Below are 17710 nucleotides of genomic sequence, written 5' to 3'. Positions count from 1 at the left end.
TAGGAGGTGTGGGCTTGTTGGACATGTGCCACTATGGGAGTAGGCTTTGGGGTCTACTATGATTAAGCTCTGCCCAGTGTGGAATTTCAGTCTCCTACTGGCTATCTGAAGAGGACAGTCCCTTCGTGGCTGCCTTCAAATCAAGATGTAGAACTCTTGGCTCCTCCAGCATCATGTCTGCCTGTGTGCTGCCATGCTTCCTGCCATGATGACAATGGACTAAACTCCTGACACTGTAAGCCAGCCCCAGTTAAATGCTTTCCTTTATAAGAGTTGCCTTGGCCATGGTGTCTCTTCACAGCAATAAAATCCTAAGACAGAACTTGGTACCAGGGACTGGGGTGTTGCTGTGACAGCCATGACTGTGTTTTTGTTTGAAGGAATGTGGACTTTGTAACTTTGGGTTAGGAAAGCTATGGAATGCGTTTAATGGGGCTTAATGGGCCATACTAGTAAAAACATGTATGACAGTGGTCCTGAATATGATTTGAACTGTGAGGGCCTGCCTGGCTCAAGAGGTTTCAGAGGAGAATTTCAGTATGTTGCGTAGAGATCAATTTGTGTGTGTGTGTGTGTGTGTGTCTATGTGTATCTGTGTGTGTATATATCTGTGTGTGTGTGTCTGTCTATGTGTATCTGTGTGTGTATATCTGTGTGTGTGTGTGTGTGTGTGTGTGTGTGTGTGTGTGTGTGTGTGATATTTTGGTGAAGAATGTGACTGCACTTCACCCTTGCCTGAGGAGTCTGTCTGAGATTCTGTCTGAATCTGAAGAGATTCAGATGAATTGCATTGGCAAAAGAAATCTCAAACAGCCTAGCATGGACTTTGTCCTGTCGTTCACTCCTATAAAGAGCTTTTTGATCAAGGATAGAAAGCTTAGAAAGGAAAATTACAAAATATATGCTTCAATGATTAAAATGTCAGTAAAACGGAGCTAAATCCTGTGTTCAAGGATATTAAATGGAATTAACGGTGTGGTGGTGTCAGACAAGATCCCACCCAGCTAAGCCTATTGCTTATGTGTTTGCAGTTGCACAAGGGATGGTTATAACCTGTTAGGCTATTATGGCCTGGACGTTGTTTTTGTTTGGACATAAGGAGATAGGATTGTGTGTGTAATTAGCAAGGGATGGGTTGTGATGGCTACTCTCTGTTGTCAGCTTGACTCTATCTGGAATAAACTACAATCTAGAACTTATAATGACCTTGTGAAAAGGAATTAAAGAAAAGCATAGGTCCAGGCATGGTGGTACACACCTTTAATCCCAGCACTCAGGAGACAGAGGCATGCAGATATCTGAGTTCAAAGTCAACCTACAGAGCAAGTTCTAGGATAGTTGAGCTTAGACAGTGAATGAAATTATTGAAAACAGGAAGCTGGTGAAGATGCAATTGAAAGAGGGGGCCATGTTCCATCCCCAGCAACAAGCAGTGCATGGAAGCTTCAGCCACATGGTTCTGGCTTTAGGATCAAGGATTGAATTTCCCTCTGAGACAAAGGAAAGCCTCTGAGGCCAGGTGCATGGCAAAGGGGTGTCTCTGAATGGAGGCCCAGAAAGGCCATTGTGTGAGTCAGCCAATTGTGTGACTTGTTCTAGCAGCCGGACTCGATAATATATAATCGTCACCCAGGTTTTATTGGTTTTGAAGGCATGAAGGGGTCATGGCGAGCAGCTGAGGCTTGGCACTGTGAGAGGCCAGGAAAGGCCACTGGTGAAGGTACAGCCTCAGTGGCAGTTTAAGGCCTAGAGCTAAAGTTAAGCCTTGGCACCATAAAGATAGCCCATGAATGGCTATTGGTAAAAGTGCAGCCTAGTTACAGTGGAACGCCCTAGTATATTGGGGATGCCAGTCCCATGGGACATCCACCAAGAGCAGCCACAGTGATGCCAGTCCCATGGGACATCCACCAAGAGCAGCCACAGTGATGCCAGTCCCATGGGACATCCACCAAGAGCAGCTGTGGTAGAGTGGAGCCAGCAAGAGCTTAGAGTGCTATGAAGGGAAGAGCTGCAGAAGGGACCTAAGGCCTGTGGAGGAGCCCAGAAGATCACGTGTGATTCCAAACACTGGAACAATAAGCTGTGAAGTTGAGGTTGCCTTGTATTCCCCAAGATGTTACAGAGGGCAGAGCTGTAGGACACCTGCTGAGGAGAGTTGCTACGGGGGATGGCAACAGCCCAGGAGAAAGAAGTGTGCTGCAGACAACAAAGCTGAGAGTAATCTGATAGCAGACACGGAGAAGCAGAGTTTGAAGCTTTCCCAGAAGGATTGTTGGTCTTGCTTTGGCCCAGTATTTCCTCACTATGACTTTCAGAATGGTAACACATAATCCTATAGTGTTGGAGGTATGTGATCTGCTTCTTTGATTTTGATTTCATAGGCGGTTACTGTTAAAAGATTGAATATTATCTAAGAAAAGACTTTGAACTTTGGACTTTTAAGCATTGTAGAGACTGTGATAGACTATAGGGACTTTAGAAATTGGATTAAATGCACATTGCACTATGTTATGACTCCAAGCCTATGGTGTACAGGGAGTGGAATGTGGTGCTTTGAGTAGGTTTGGCTCCCATAAATTCATGGTCTCAAATGCTTGGCCCTAAGGGAATGTCAGTATCTGGATGTGTGGCCTTGCTGGAGGATGTGTGGCCTGGTTGGAGGAAGTGTGGCCTTGTTAGAGGAAGTGTGGCCTTGTTGGAGGATGTGTGGCCTTGTTGGAGGAAGTGTGGCCTTGTTGGAGGATGTGTGGCCTTGCTGGAGGAAGTGTGGCTTTGTAGGAGGAAGTGTGGCCTTGTTGGAGGAAGTGTGGCCTTGTTGCAGGAAGTGTGCCATTGAGGGAGAGGGCTTTGGAGGTCTTCTATGCTTAAGCTCCACTCAGTATGGAATTCCAGTCTTTGTCTGGATGCCTGCACAAGACCGTCTATTCCTGTTTGCCACCAAGCCAAGATGTAGAACTTCTATCCTTCCCTCCACTCTTCCACAAGACTCCCCAAACTCCACCAAGTCAGCCTACATAATGCCACACTTCCCCCATGATTAGAATGGAGTAAACCTCTGAACGACAAGCCAGCCCCAGTTAAATGGTTTCCTTTATTAGAGTTGTTGTGGTCATGGAGTCTCTTCACAGCAGTAGAAGCCCTATCTAAGACAGGGTCCTTGGCTGGTATAAAGTAGCATAAAGTAACACATTTGGGAACCAGAGTATGGATATTATTGGAGTTGGTCGCTGTCTTTACCATAGACCTTATCAAGGCACTTTTCATTTAGAGAACATGGGCAAATGTGTACCAAAGGACGACCACTAGGGAGTCTGCTTCCACCAAGTCACATGGAGCGCCTTTTATCTCTAAGCTGAAACTCCAAGCACAGAAAGGTAAGTGACATAGAATATTGACTTTCAGAAACTTGGAGTTTGTACTGGGGAGGACAGAAACAGGAAGGACACTAGGATTCACTGATGGGCTAGTCCAGCCAATCCAGTGGTCTCCAGGCCATTAAGATATATTGTCTCAAATACAAGGCCAAGGAACAAGAAACAATAAAGTTTTTTCTGTCCTCTAAGTGCATGCACACACACACAAACACACACATACATACACACACACACACACACACACACACACACACACACACACACGTGTGTGTGTTCCTTCGTTAGGGTTATCACTGCTTTGATAAAACACCATGACCAAAGCAACTTAGGGAGGAATTGTTTATTTGGCACACACTTTCATATCACTGTTCATCACTAAAGGAAGTCAGGACAGGAGGACAGAAAGCAGAGGCAGGAGTTGATGTCGAGCCCGCTGAGGGTGTTGGTTATTGTCTTGGTCCTCACGGTGGGACCAGCAGCCCAGGGATGGCAGCGCCTCCAGTGAGATGCGCCCTCCCCTATCAATCACTAATGAAGAAAATGCCCTGTGGGCTCTCCAATAGCCTCATCATACGGGGGCTTTTTCTTAATGGAAATTTCCTCCTCTTAAATGGCTTTAGCTTGTGTTGAGCTGACATAAAGATATCCAGCACACAATCGTTGCTAAATTTGGTGCCATAAATAACAGTGGGTTCTAGTCTTAGTCACTTGTTGGTAACTGTGGATTGTCACTCCCTGTTTTGCTCTGATTAGTTCAACCCTTTTAACCCTCCGCTGCCTTATCAGAATGATGGAGTATGTAGTTTCATTATCATATGGCGGTGAGGCCGAGTAAACGCAATAATGTAGAATATCTACTACATCGCTAACATTATGCCACGTGCATGATACACAGTGGTTATTACTAAAGTCCTGGTGAGTTGGTCTTGAGCGCATTTTCACTCCTTACCTCAGTACATTTCCTTGGGGTCCTTTACTCCCGGTGCATAGAAAACATTTTCACTTCTGTCAATACATGTTGCCGAGTTACTTTTGAGAAAGATTTGTATCTATTTGTACTTTCATCAACACATCATAAGGCTCCCTACCTGGTGAAACTTTCACAAGACCTGGTAAGCATACAATTTTAATTAGCAGCATTTAACCAGGATACAACATAAATGCACACTTCTCTTATCTGACATAACGCTACTTATGACACTCACTTGTTAGGCTATTTATGTTGCCCTTGCCTTTTTTCCCCATCTGTAAAATGGAAATAAGTGTGTATGTGTTGGGAACAAGGACAAGTTCTGGCTAATCCTTAAGTGCACTTCCACTGTGAGGAGAGAGAATGCTATGGTGCCATGTGATCTCGCCACATGATATGCTCAGAATATCCCAATCAAAATCAAGTATGCATTGAAAGCAAGTTCTGAAGACAATTCAGCTGATAGACGCTGTCGAGAAGGCACACTCGTTTCTTTTTGGAGCAGCTGGCTTCTCTGAATTGCTTAAGCTGTACAGTAGCCTTGCAATTACGATGTGTATGTCTGTGAGCTTTATTCTTACAAAATCATCTCCGCGAGGGTCTGCTTAGTCATTAGTTTTTACGGCGGAAGCTGAATGCCTCGCGAAATCGCAGATTTCAACTGTTTTATGGTCTCTAAGAAAAAAAATCTCATTTGCCACAAAGTAGCTATGAAAAGATGTGGCTGACAGATGGAAGTTCTGCGTTACTGTACGTGGAAGGAAGAAATTGGTTCCGAGGGTACACAGAGAAACAAAGGTGCTAACATTTTCAACGGTTCCCTTCACTTCCTCTGTTCTTTCACATTTGTTCACAAATTCATGCAATACCCATTTATTAGGTACCAAATTGAAGTGAATGGGATATTAACTCTTTCCTTAAAAGCTCCCATAATGTAAGCAGGGAAGTCTACAGGCCAATTCAGCTTTAACTACACTGCTTGTTTCAGTAGATTGTTTTGGGTTTTTTTTCCTGGAGGTTTCCCAGGGAATGGTTATGGCAGGAGTGGAAATTCTCCAGTACATGGGTCAAAGGGAGCATGAAGGCAGAGGGCCATTCTCCTGGGACTCAGAGATTTACAGTGTGCTCATTAAATTTAGTGGGGTTTAAATAGGATGAAATGGACTAGATAAACAACCAGAGAGACAAATGTCCTTGACGCACACTCTATGTCTCTGTCTCTTTCTCTCAACATGCGCTTTATCTGTCTATATTTCTGCTGCTAATGATGAGTAAATGTGTGAAAACTGTAAATTCATGGATTGTTATTACTCCTTTTCTTAAAAAAAAAAAGTCACAACTAAACTGTACGATGAAGGGGATGATTACGAACCTGTGTGCACTCAGAAGTAAAAGGTCAGAATGTAACCGTACTCCTGGGATGACTGTAACCGGACTCCTGGGATGACAGTTTGATTGGATTAGAGGTTCTGTTGCTTTCAACAATGTACTCAGCCTTAGGAATGGTATGGACAGTGGGCATGTTATATTAATTTCAACAGATTATGTGATAATGACTTTGACTTTTGGGTTGTTGTTGTTGTTGTTGTGTTTCAAGATAGGGTTTCTCTGTGTAATAGCCTTGACTGTCCTGGACTCACTTTGTAGACTAGGGTGGCCTCGAACTCACAGAGATCCACCTGCCTCTGCCTCAGGGATTAAAGGCATGCGCCACTGCACCCAGAGATAATGACTTTTTGGAGAAGAAAGTTCTCAACTGGTAACAACTGCATATGCAGTTGGACAATCACACCAGTGTCAATGATTATTTGGGTTTTTAGCCAACACTTTTGAGAGACCTAGTGGTTGTATCATCACTTCCTACTGTTCCTCGTGTCACCTTGGGCCCTGTGACCTGACTTTCACTGGTGTAGGTAATGGACCTCCTTCCCCTTTGGCCTCTGCTTGAAATCAGTCAGAGCTTGGCAGTGACAAACATGGGAAATAAGATGTTCACTTCCCTCCACCTTTGCCTTTCCCCCTGAGATTATGGCTGATTTCTTCCATTTACTAAAGTTTCTAGATGTATGGGCTACTGCTGGCATGACTCAAAAAAGCCAGGCCCTTGTCATACACACTCTGACACTGGCATGGTAAATTCTCCTGAAAACATGTCATCCTTCACTGGATCTCCTTATCCCTGCCCTCATTTTTCCCCCAAAACAACTTAATATTTTTTTCTCTGATGTTGTCTTTGAACTACTTCCTGTCAAGTCCCCTCCCCGCTCCCCTGTGATAAAATTGTCATTCTTTGTGGGGACTCTTTAGGGATGTAATTTCACTGGCCTGAGTAGAGACCTAACATTCCAAACTACCCAAAACATAAAGGGATTGATCCAGTTGGGCCCATCAACTAGCTAAGGAACCATTCCTTAAGCTGGCAGACCCCACTGCAAGCCAGGCTAAAGAGATAAAAGGAATACTTATCCTGTTAATGAAACAGATTCCCAATGCAGCTGTTTTTAAAGCCGCAGCCATGAGCTATGAGTCTGCCTGCTTTTCTGAATTAGCCAGACAAGCGTGACTTCTCCTTGTCTCTTTCATGAACATGCTCTCCCTGGTTCTGTGAACACTGCTGCTGTCGAGCTCCGCCCCCATCATGAGGTCACGTGTCTACCATGTGGCTGAATGCCATGTGGCCTTTAACGCTAAACATGTTGCCCTGAGGCTTCCTTCTGCAACTAGTTTATTAATGAGACTAAGAACCTCAGGAAGGAACTCAGTATCCCTGGTAACATGATAATTCTGCAGGACTCTCCAAAATTCCCAGAAACAATAATGAGAGGGCATGCATCGCACAGTTAACCTATGCAAATCTATGTATTCAAAAATATAGTAAAGTGCAATACTAATGTCTCTTTCATTGACAAAATAAATATAGTAATCATTCTCTAAAAATTGTCATTCTTGGTTGTTTGTTTGGAAACCTGGCCTGAGCAGCAACCTGTTTCCTTCCTTCCTTATATTCCATGTAAGGTTGGCCAACAGACTCTATCCTGTGCAGCCCTACATGTGCCGTCAAATCTACTCTTTCCTTTCCACACCCAGGAGTGCAGCTTTGGTTCATGTGACCCTCAGCATTGCACGTCAGAGCATACCTACACGCAAGCCACAGGCCTCACACATGTCCCTGCAGTCACACTTGTAGTCATTACGACTGTACAGTAACTGGAACAGCTGTCGCCTCTGAACTCATCTCTTTTTTTTTCTTCTGAGTCCTCTGGCGTATGCCCTCCAGAGCCAAGAGCCCTTACAGACAGCAGTGTCTAATCATATGCCTCCCCTGACCTAAAGCCCCAGTGGCCTCTTGGTTCCTTAGAACAGGGCTTCGGTCTGCATTCCAGGCACCCTCAGTTTGACTCTACTACATATTTCTTCCATATTGGTTATATTTTCCTACGTAGGGATTCAGAACTGTCCCCAGTACACAGAGGTTATAGAGAGGTAGGATTCCGCCAAAAGGGAACAAGAACCTCCTTCTAATCAGAAGTATTTGTTATGAAATCCTAAGCCCCTTATGGCTGTAACACCTTACATGGCAGCGAGCAAGTCCTATGTAAGTGGCAAAGTGGAGGGCGTTTCCACTCTGGCAGGGAACAAGCTACAGACCCGTTTTCCAAAGCCTTGTCACCAACAGCTGGATGCAAAGATGTCACTGTCTCTGTCCCGTTGTGTGAAACCTGACTCAGCTCAGTTTTTGTCCTTGTCAATGGTAAGCTGACCATTAGCTTTAAGCCATCCCTACTGGGTAAACTCGTGTCCTTAAGGAGTCTGACTGGGTGCCTTGCGAAGTAGTGCAATCTGCTCTCTGCCTTAAAAGTGCATCATCAACCCTGGGACTAGCATTGGTGAAAGACAAGCCTCTGGGGGTCTGGTTTCTCGAAACCTATTTTTCAGTCTGCAGAATTTAAAAGATCAACCCTCGGAGAGAAACTAGGTGCCATCACCTGTGTTTGTGGGTCTCCTTTTCATACTATATAGAGAACTATTTTTGTTTGAGATTTGGAACTTTTCATCTCATTGGCTGTCCTCCCTAGCCCCCCCCCCACTACCATTTTTTGTATGAATCATCACCTCTGGGCTGCTCTCACTATCTTGTCAACATTACTCACTATTATCAGTGGCTTCATCCTTTATTGTGCTTAAGGACAAACAAAAACGTCAGATCATTATAATCCAGTAGGATAAACACTTGCAAGAGAACAGAGATCATGGGCCTGACTTTGGGGGGGGATGCGGTAGAGGCCTTAGGAGAAGGGATGTTTTAGGGGCCAGCGCAGGCAGGGGGCATAGACTTGTTGCCAGGGAAATCGGAAACTTTGTACACAGATGTAATGAAACTAGCAGCAGTTTTCAAGAGGTTCCGAACGGAAAAGAAAATAGTCCATGAAGCTGAGATATGAGCAGTGTTTGAATCCTAGTACCCTTCCTACAGGACAGAGAAATCAGATTTTATCTGAAATTCCCTTTTGTTAACTTAGGGAAGGAGGCTCAGTCCGGGAAAGCGCTGGTTTCGCTCTTGACATTGTGGTTGATTTTAGGTTGGGAAGGGGCTTCGGGACTTGGAAAAGAGCTCAGAAATTCTGAAGCTCAAGATGTCTGGCCTCACATAGCTCCCCCGCGGCTTGCGACTGCCTGGTGGCGTTCTCGCCACCCTTGCTCGGCACCATCATCCCATCCGTTTCAAGTCTAGAAGGAGCTGACGCAGAAAGGGTATAAGAGGAGAAAAACCATTCTGGACAAGGACACTCAGGGGACACATCGCTGCAGATTCCACGAATTGAAGCCGAGTCTTTCGATTGTGGCGTACTGGTGCGCCAGAGCTCTGCACAGGCAGGAAGTCAGGTGGATCCGCAGAGGCCAAGTGCGGTCACAGCTGTGTTGCGCCTGTAGCGCCTGCGGAGCGACGACAAAGGAAACGCTCTTCCCGCTGTGGGAGAATGGTCTCTGATTGCTAGGGGAGCAGAGATGGGAGAACAAGCGCGAGATATTTTAAGTCCTTGGCCTTTGAGGAATTATCTTGAGTGTTCTCGAAGGTTATTTTGGAGGGGGAAATGCTAACCTTGCAATTTAGGGTCTGAAAATGGCGTTGGCTTAGGGATACAGCAGGAAATAAAATCTGCGCCAGCCACTCAGCTCCTAACGTCTCTTTTGCCTTTCTCTCCTTGTCCTGACTCAGTACCAGAACTAGAAGAAATGAAAAGATTGTATTAGTTTAACTATAGGCATCAAGGTACAGATTAGAGCTTTCTGAAATACAACAACATGGTTTCTGATTTTTTTTTTATGCTTTAAAAAGTAAAGAAATGATAACGGTTGTTGGAAATTCAAGAGAGAAAAAGTGACTTGCTGATCTCAACGTCCCCATGCCTAACACTGCATCTCTGTGTCTAGTTCACCTCATCAATGTTTTACAAATAGAGCCAGGAATTCTGTCTCCAGGCGTGGTAAGCATATCCTGTGGCGTGTCCAGGTGGTCAGCCATCTGCCTTGCACAAGACACCTGTGGCTGTGTGAAATTTTCAAATATAATCAAGGTCCTGAACAGTTGACTGAGTTCATCAGGGGCAGGTTCTCCTGCTACCCCTCCTTAGTCTACTCAGGCCCGGTAAACCAGTTCAGACCTTCTTCGAGCCCAGATTCAAGGCAACAGAAGCATCTTCTTCCAGTGGCCCCATAGAAAACCCACAACCATTGTGGTCGGCAGCTCTAAGAAAAGCAGTCTCCCCACAACCACCTGCTCCTGAGAGGGGAGAGAGGCTGCGTTGGATGAGACCACAGGATCAGCCAAGGCATTGGCTGAAACATTGTGCGACCCAGCTAATCCCTGGAAATGGTGAGATACACAGGCGGGCGTTTGAAGTCTGTTTTTGTGTAGCCATTAAAAAAAAAAAATACACTGACATGCCCTTTGTGGTGGTTCTTTCAACTCCTTTACAAATCCATTGTCTTTTTGCTACAGATTTTTCTGGATGTCATTTTCCTGTGGTTTTATTTGTCTGTGATTATTTTGTTTTCTCTTCTTTGGTGATTTATATAATTTAAACAGTTATGTTTACCAGGGAGCTGCCCAGCCCAACTTGCCACTTTATGTGTCAGACAGCCATGGATTCCTCGCTGAAAGTGAGGGCAGCAACTCGAACAGAGCTTAATCTCTAAAAACTCCATCCCTTTCCAGCCTCTATTGCCTCTGAAGTCTTTGATCTGGAATCAAGAAATAGTCTTTGAAACTTCAGAATCTATGAAACATGGGGCTTTAATGTGCAAAGAGAAACACAGAGCACTCGGATGCCTGCTATCCCTTTATAGGTGTAAACAGTTTTAAAGCCACCTGTGGGGCCAGGATAGCTGTTGGTAAAAAGCTTGCGTTGAAAGCATGGAGACCTAAGTTTAACCCCCAGAAAAGGCACCTTTTCTCTATGCCGTGGCAATGGCACCCCAAGTGTGACTGCCTTTGAAATCAAAATTCAGTCTCACATATGAACACCCAGTGCTCTGGGGGAAAGGCGGTGTCCCAAGCCCAACATTTGAAAGCCTGATCTGGGTTACTGATTTCTGAGCAAGTTTTAAAGTTTGGTGTCATTTCCCCAAAACCGAAAATAAGATGAAAAGAAAATGTCCGCAGGGTTACTGTGTCCAGTGCAGGGATACCTGTTCAATGAAATGATAGATGTCTGAGTTATTCTAGAGATGTCTCTCTTAGAGGCGCTGGGGCTAAGTGAAGGATTGAAATCAGCTGGCATCGATATGGGATGGACTCTGCCAAGATAAAGTCTTGAGCATCATGGGAAACTCAGCTAAAAGCAGCAACAAGGGAACATTTACAGGAAACTGACGTCACATGAATCGAGAGTCACACAAGGTACTGTTACATAGTCTCAACCCTAGTCAGCATGGGCGTATCAGTGCTACAATATGCGTTGCCTACTGCACCCTCCACCCGGTAGAGCCTGTACGTGTAACATGGGTAGAAAGTGGGTACCTGTCTCCATGTTTCAGCTTGTATCATGTTTCTTAGTTAGGCTGTTTTGTGAAAATGCTCTGAAACATGCCATGGGGACCCTGACACAAAGGCATGTAATGTGTACATTGCACCTTAAAACTTCATACAGCAAAGAGTACAATCCAATATCTGTCCGAGGAGTTGACACAATCCTGAGTCCATATGTGACTGTTGTGGAAACATGCAATTATGTTGAAATAGAGTTTTGAACACAGACTCTCCAACCTGGTAGCTATTTTAAAAATGCTATAAAAATCATGTAATAGCAAAAAAGCATATCTCCAACAAACATATTTATATTAAAATTATACTGACAATCTGAGAAAGGTCTTCCAAGAATTCAAAGATGAATAAGTCCTGATAAAAATATTTCAGGGGTAGGGCAGACAGTTCACAGGAGCCGTGTTGGATGTTCTTGGTTGTCAGCTGGACTACATACACAATTCATTACAACCCAAGCTTCTGAGTATACCTGTGAGGGATTTTTCTTGATGCTTCTGGTGGCAGCCTATATGAAGTGGTTGTTCTTCTTCTCCTGCTTGCCCTCGCCCTCACTGGCAAGCTCATTCCCCCACTGTTATGAGAGCCTACTTCTTCCGTGTGCCAGTGTACACCAAATACCATCTGAGACATAGAGCCTCGTGAACCACTGGGTTCTATGGGTTATTGCATTGCAGCTGGTGGCAGCCATTGTCGGAATAGTTGAACCCCAACCTGTAAGCCACTCTAGTAGATTCCATGTAAATAGGTAGATAGGTGATTAAGGATAGATGATAGGTAGATAGGTAGATTATAGAGATAGATAGGTAGATAGATAGATGATAGATAGATGATAGATAGATAGATGATAGATAGATAGATAGATAGATAGATAGATAATAGATATGATAAATAATAGATGATAGATAGGTCAATAGATAGACATGATACATAGGTAGATAGATGATAGATAGATAGATAGAGAGCTAGACAGACAGATGATAGATAGACAGACAAATAGATGATAAGTAGATAGATAGATGATAGACAGATAGATGGATGAAGATTCTATCTGTTCTGTTCCTCTAGAGAATCCTGACTAATACAAGGAGTAGCATTGTTGTACAAACTTGAGTACATGCTTCCTGTTCCCAGTACCTAGTAAGAAGCAGGGTGTGGTCCTGTGTGCCTGCCACCCCAGCACCGTGAGAAAGAGACAGGAGCGTCACTAAAGCTTACTGGATGCTACTCTGTCTCCAAATGTAGAAGAAAGACCCTGCCTCAAAGTCGTAAGGTTAAAAGGACAAAAAGGGACACCTGACTTCCTCCTGTGGCCTCCACTCATGTACAAATGTGCCAGTAACACACACACATGCCCACGCATGCGTGCGCGTGCACACACACACACACACACACACACACACACACACACACACACACACACACACTTTCCACTGAAGTCAAATGGCCAAAAGGTTTAATCAGTAAAATCCTGGCTTATGTTCACTGTAGCTTGACTTGACCTATAGGTACGTATCGATCTTTCTCCACTGAGCTACAGGGTGTTTCATTAGATTGTGTCCCGCAGTCCGATCAGATTTAGCCTTCTAAGCTGACCTTAATCTCTGCCCCATTGATCTTTTTATAGTCTTCAGTATAGCTGACTATTATCAACATTACTGTATCTCCCAAAAAGTTTTCTAAGACTACACCTCACCTGAGTGACCTTCGTGTCTCATTTTTTCTTGTCCTAGGTGTCACCCCACCAGAAGCAACCTTTGAGAATGTGTACTGACTCACTGGCACTTGTTATATGAACAGGGTGGCCATTTGTCTGTCTGTTTTTTCCCAAGCACAATTAAGTCCCTTCACCTACCGTAACACCTTAATTCTGAGCATAATTGGTAGCTGTGCTAAGGGCAGCAGCCTTCGTAAGCAGCTGCTTTCCACTGGCTAGACTGTTCTCCACCTGCTGAGTACGTTTGCATCAACCCCCCCATCCCGCTCACACCCCCCTGCCCCCCACCTCCCCCAAGTCACCTGCTTCTCAGGAACTGCCTGCCCTCTAGCCACAGATCCTACTGGCCCTGAGCTTTCTATGACCTTGTCTGCGGTTCCTTTAATGTGCAACTGTATCTTTTAGGCCCCGTGATAAGGGTGATGGGACAGAAAGTAACCATAGTAACTGCAACCCTATAAACTAGCAGAAGATTTGATGTGGCCAGATATCTCAAAGCCACCATCGAATCTTTCTTCAGCAGTAGTTCACGCATTGTATTCCTACAGACTACCAAATTGGTCACATATTTCTATTTATAAAGTAAATGATTAAAATCTCTTCTGTAATTAGTGCCTATGGTTTTACATGTGCTAACAGTGGAAAGTAATCTGATTTTATACAGTGGTTTCTTCTATTAACAGATACGTGCATAAGCACATAATTAAAATAAATAAATTTTAACATGTTTTTAGGAAATGTAATGGCCCGTTTAAGTGGTCAGATAAAAAAAAATCTACTTGTGGAGATTTCCAGTCTTCATTCAAGCTCAGTATTGCATTCTCACTATGCTCTATAAGGGATCCTACCTGCTGTCAACACCCATGCAGCTCCAACCAGCAGTGATAATTAGCCTTTCTATTTGTGCTCATTAGCCGGAACTAAGGATGTGTATGCGACTCATGTACGATGAGATGACTCCTCTCATTTGCATATTTATGGCCCTGACAACTTCAAAAGCATACTTCGTAATACTAATTGAACAAAGAGTTTAACTTCACTTCTCTTGGAAAGGATATCAGTTTTGGTAAAAATTAAAACCCACATCCTTTTGACCAAAAAAAAAAAAAAAGCCAATTCAAAACATGCTTCCTATTGACAGACTCACATAATATATGCACACCAACCAGCAACACACTGTTGAAAAACTTCTTCAGTTTGATGAATATCAGGCTTAGAAAGAGTCAGAGGAATTCTGACCCTCGGAGCTTGACTTAGCATGCACTTTCCACTTTCCCTTTCAGTACCACTATTTGCAATCATCACAGAGGAATTTGCATCATCTTGGGTCCCCAGGTGGTTACAGCGGCTCCCACTGCTTAGCCTATGCATCCACTGTGAGCACTCATCTTCAGTTTGCCTAGCACGCCAGGGACTCTGGGTAGGAATGTATTCTAAAGATTTTAATACTGCAAAGACAGAGTCTTTGTCCTGAAGATGAATACCCAACATTTAAGGTGCTACATCACCAGCTAAATGACTGAAACCTCTTGAAACATATAACGTTGACCTTCCATGCCTCTCAGGTTCCGACAACTATAACCAAGTATTTGGAAGACAGTGCATCTATACATACAGACCTATTTATCTTATCCTCTAATAATGGATCATAACAAGTTATTTACATAGAATTTTATCATAGTATTGTACACCGTCCAAAGATGATTTAAAGTATGTAGGTCTGTGTAAGGAACCAGCAAATATTACGTCATTTTGCAGGAGGTATTTGAGCCTCTGTGGGTTTTGTCCTCTGCAAGACTCTTAAAAAACCATCCTCCATGGTTAAATATAGTTACACACCGATTGTAACAAGGACTTTTTTAGATGACGTGTGGATAGGTGAGCACAGCTATGATATATAGGCCACAATAAGAATAATGTTGGATTTATAAAGCTTTAGCTCAGGCTCACAATGTAGAAATATTAACAATGGTTACCAACTATCAAACAATAATGGTAATAATAATAATGGCTGTGAATTAGTCAGTAATTTGTATGAACCGAAAGATAGCACCTTGAGGTGTCAACAAAGACTTCCTAGAACATTTGCTAGGCAAGTAAAGAATATCAAGATGGTTTAGGCGTTCCTGAAAAAAGGAAATGCTCATACAGAAGTGTGTGCTGGGAAGGAAGTGTGTTTCCGGGGTGTTAATGCTTTAGTCACCAAATCACAAATCTCAGAATGAAAAGATTAAAAACTTTTAAATCGAGAGGATGCTTAATTCACATTCAGAAGGGCAAATAGAATAGACACTGAAAGCTGTTGAAGAGAGGGAACAGGAAGGGAGCCCACCATAGAGGTCCTCTGAGAGACTCCACCGAGAGGGAGATCGAAGCAGAAGCTGAGTCCCACGGCCAAACTTTGGGCAGAGGGCAAGGAGTCTTACTGGGGAATTGGGGAACAGAGGGACCTGGAGGGGACAAGAACTCCACAAGGAGACCAACAGAGCCAACAAATCTGGGCCCAAGCGGGGCTGGCAAATACTGATGTACCAAACAAGGACCATGCATGGAGAGGACCAAGGCTCCCTGCTCAGATGTAGTTGATATGCAGCACAGTCTCTATATGAGTCCCCTATTAAGAGGGGCAGGGGATGTCCCTGCCACAGACTCTGATGCCTCCATTTTGATCACTTCCTCCTGGCAGAGTGCCCTTACCATGCCCCAGAGGAAGAGGATGCAGACAGTCCTGATGAGACTTGATAGGCTGGAGCCAGCTGGTGGAAGAGAAGGGCTCCTCTTCTCTGAGGACTAGGGAAGGGGAAGAGGGGGGGAGAGGGAGGGAGGATGGGACTAGGAGTAAATGAGGGAATGGGCTACAGTTGGGATGTAAAGAGAATAAAATTTTAAAAATAAATCAGAGTAAAAGAAACTTTTAAATCCAGACAGAGACCAGATTGTAATGTATCTAGAATATCTCAATTAAGTAATATGAAATGTTGAGTTTTAATCATGGAATGCAATCTACAGTCTTGTGTTTGGCTAGGGAATGGTTCGTTGGAGTGCTAGAAAGAAATGGGTTGGAGGAGTAGCCCAGCCCAAGTTCAGGAATACTCGGGTGGGCTCTAACTGGCAGCCCTGAGAAGAGAGACGATGAGGTAAGATGGATAGAAATTCGAGGTTGATTAAGTATGGTGACCATGCACACTCCTCCATAAAGGAAGACCCTAAACCAATCCCAAGTCAACAGCTTGTGCTTCTGCAAATGGAGTTATAATTAGAGCCCTTGGGGGCTGGAGAGGTGGCTCAGTGGTTAAGAGCTCCACCTGCTCTTCCAGAGGTCCTGAGTTCAATTCCCAGCAACCACATGGTGGCTCACAACCATCTATGATGTGATCTGATGCCCTCTTCTACAGATAAAGCCCTCATAGACAACAAATAATTAGAGCCCTTATTCAAAAAAGATAACCGAGAAGAAACTCATGCTAGAGGATGGGTTCTACAAATCACACTGAGTGTGCAAGACACAGGAGACACATAAGTAGTCTGATGGGCAAGTGTTTGTAGCAGCTTTGGATGTGATGTAAGAGTTGGACTACAGTCCTAGCTATAGGCTTGACTACCCCTAGGCAAAAACTATGCAAGTTGGTGTGATCATCTGGAAAAAATGGTACACAACTAAGAAGAGACAAAAATCTCCAGATAAAATGTATAGAAAATACGATGTCATAGGAACATGACTGGGAAGCAATACTAGAAAGAACGCTGAATATACAGAAGCAGAAAGGCAAGAGTGAACTAAGAGGGTAGGAAATTTCTAAACAAACAAGAGGAAAATTATTTTTACAAATGGGAATGCTCTTGGGCATAGAGAACTTAACCAAAGCAAACATCTGGGAGGGGCTGCTAGGCTTTATAACAAGTTCACAGATGATGGTGGAGGCAGCGATACTACTGTCCAAGAAGATGTAGACGTCAAATTTCAGTTCAACAGTAATGAAGGAGACCAGGAAATGAGCGTCTCTGAGATGCCTGGTGGAGAAGGGAAGGGAAGCACACAGAGTGTTATCCAGGGAGGATCTAGAACCCATGGAGGATAACTTCCATTAAGGCAGGGATGCTGCACACAGGTGCCACTGTTGAAGAGAAAAATAGCAATTGAAGGATGAAGAAAGTAATCAATAGATGTTCTGCAGAGGAGAGAGTGGATGTGGTCCAGAACTTAAGAAGGATTTCAGTAGGAACACTCCAACAAACAAGAAAAAAAAAAGAGTGGGGGGGGGTTGTGGATAAATATAAGTATAAAGCAGAGGAGCTTGAGAGAATTCCTACTACATCTTTCTGGTTTTTATTGGTACCCAGGGGTGAGAGTTCATAGCATATAGAGTTTGATGAAATTAATTATAAAAAAATCATGGGCAGGAAAAGGAGAGAAACTTATCCAGGAAGGGGGATTGGCAGGTAACCCAGGAGACCTGCACAGGTTGGGTAGGGTAAATCCATAGAGGCATTCATACATGCAATGCGAGGAGGGCCTTTTCATCAGGACTCTTTAGCTGGACGTTGACAGTGAGAAGTCAGACCACTGAAGTGTTGAGCAGGTGCCACAGGAGGACCCCAGGTCA

At 44.0% G+C, this 17710-nt stretch overlaps 1 long non-coding RNA gene across 1 annotated transcript in view; it reads right to left on the bottom strand.

The window, feature by feature from the left end:
• Positions 1-8471: 8471 nt before the first annotated feature.
• The window catches only part of LOC311596451, a 124784-nt gene continuing 115545 nt past the window's right edge, over positions 8472-17710 (bottom strand). The window contains exons 2-3 of the long non-coding RNA XR_014778844.1: positions 9449-9573; positions 8472-9340 (exon numbers count right to left, since the gene is read on the bottom strand). This is a non-coding gene — a long non-coding RNA (uncharacterized lncRNA). The remainder of the gene's footprint in view (positions 9341-9448; positions 9574-17710) is intronic.

Source organism: Acomys minous, assembly GCF_964271855.1.
Source record: "Acomys minous genome assembly, chromosome: 4".
NCBI lineage: Eukaryota > Metazoa > Chordata > Mammalia > Rodentia > Muridae > Acomys > Acomys minous.
This window is presented reverse-complemented; position numbering and strand designations above follow the sequence as displayed.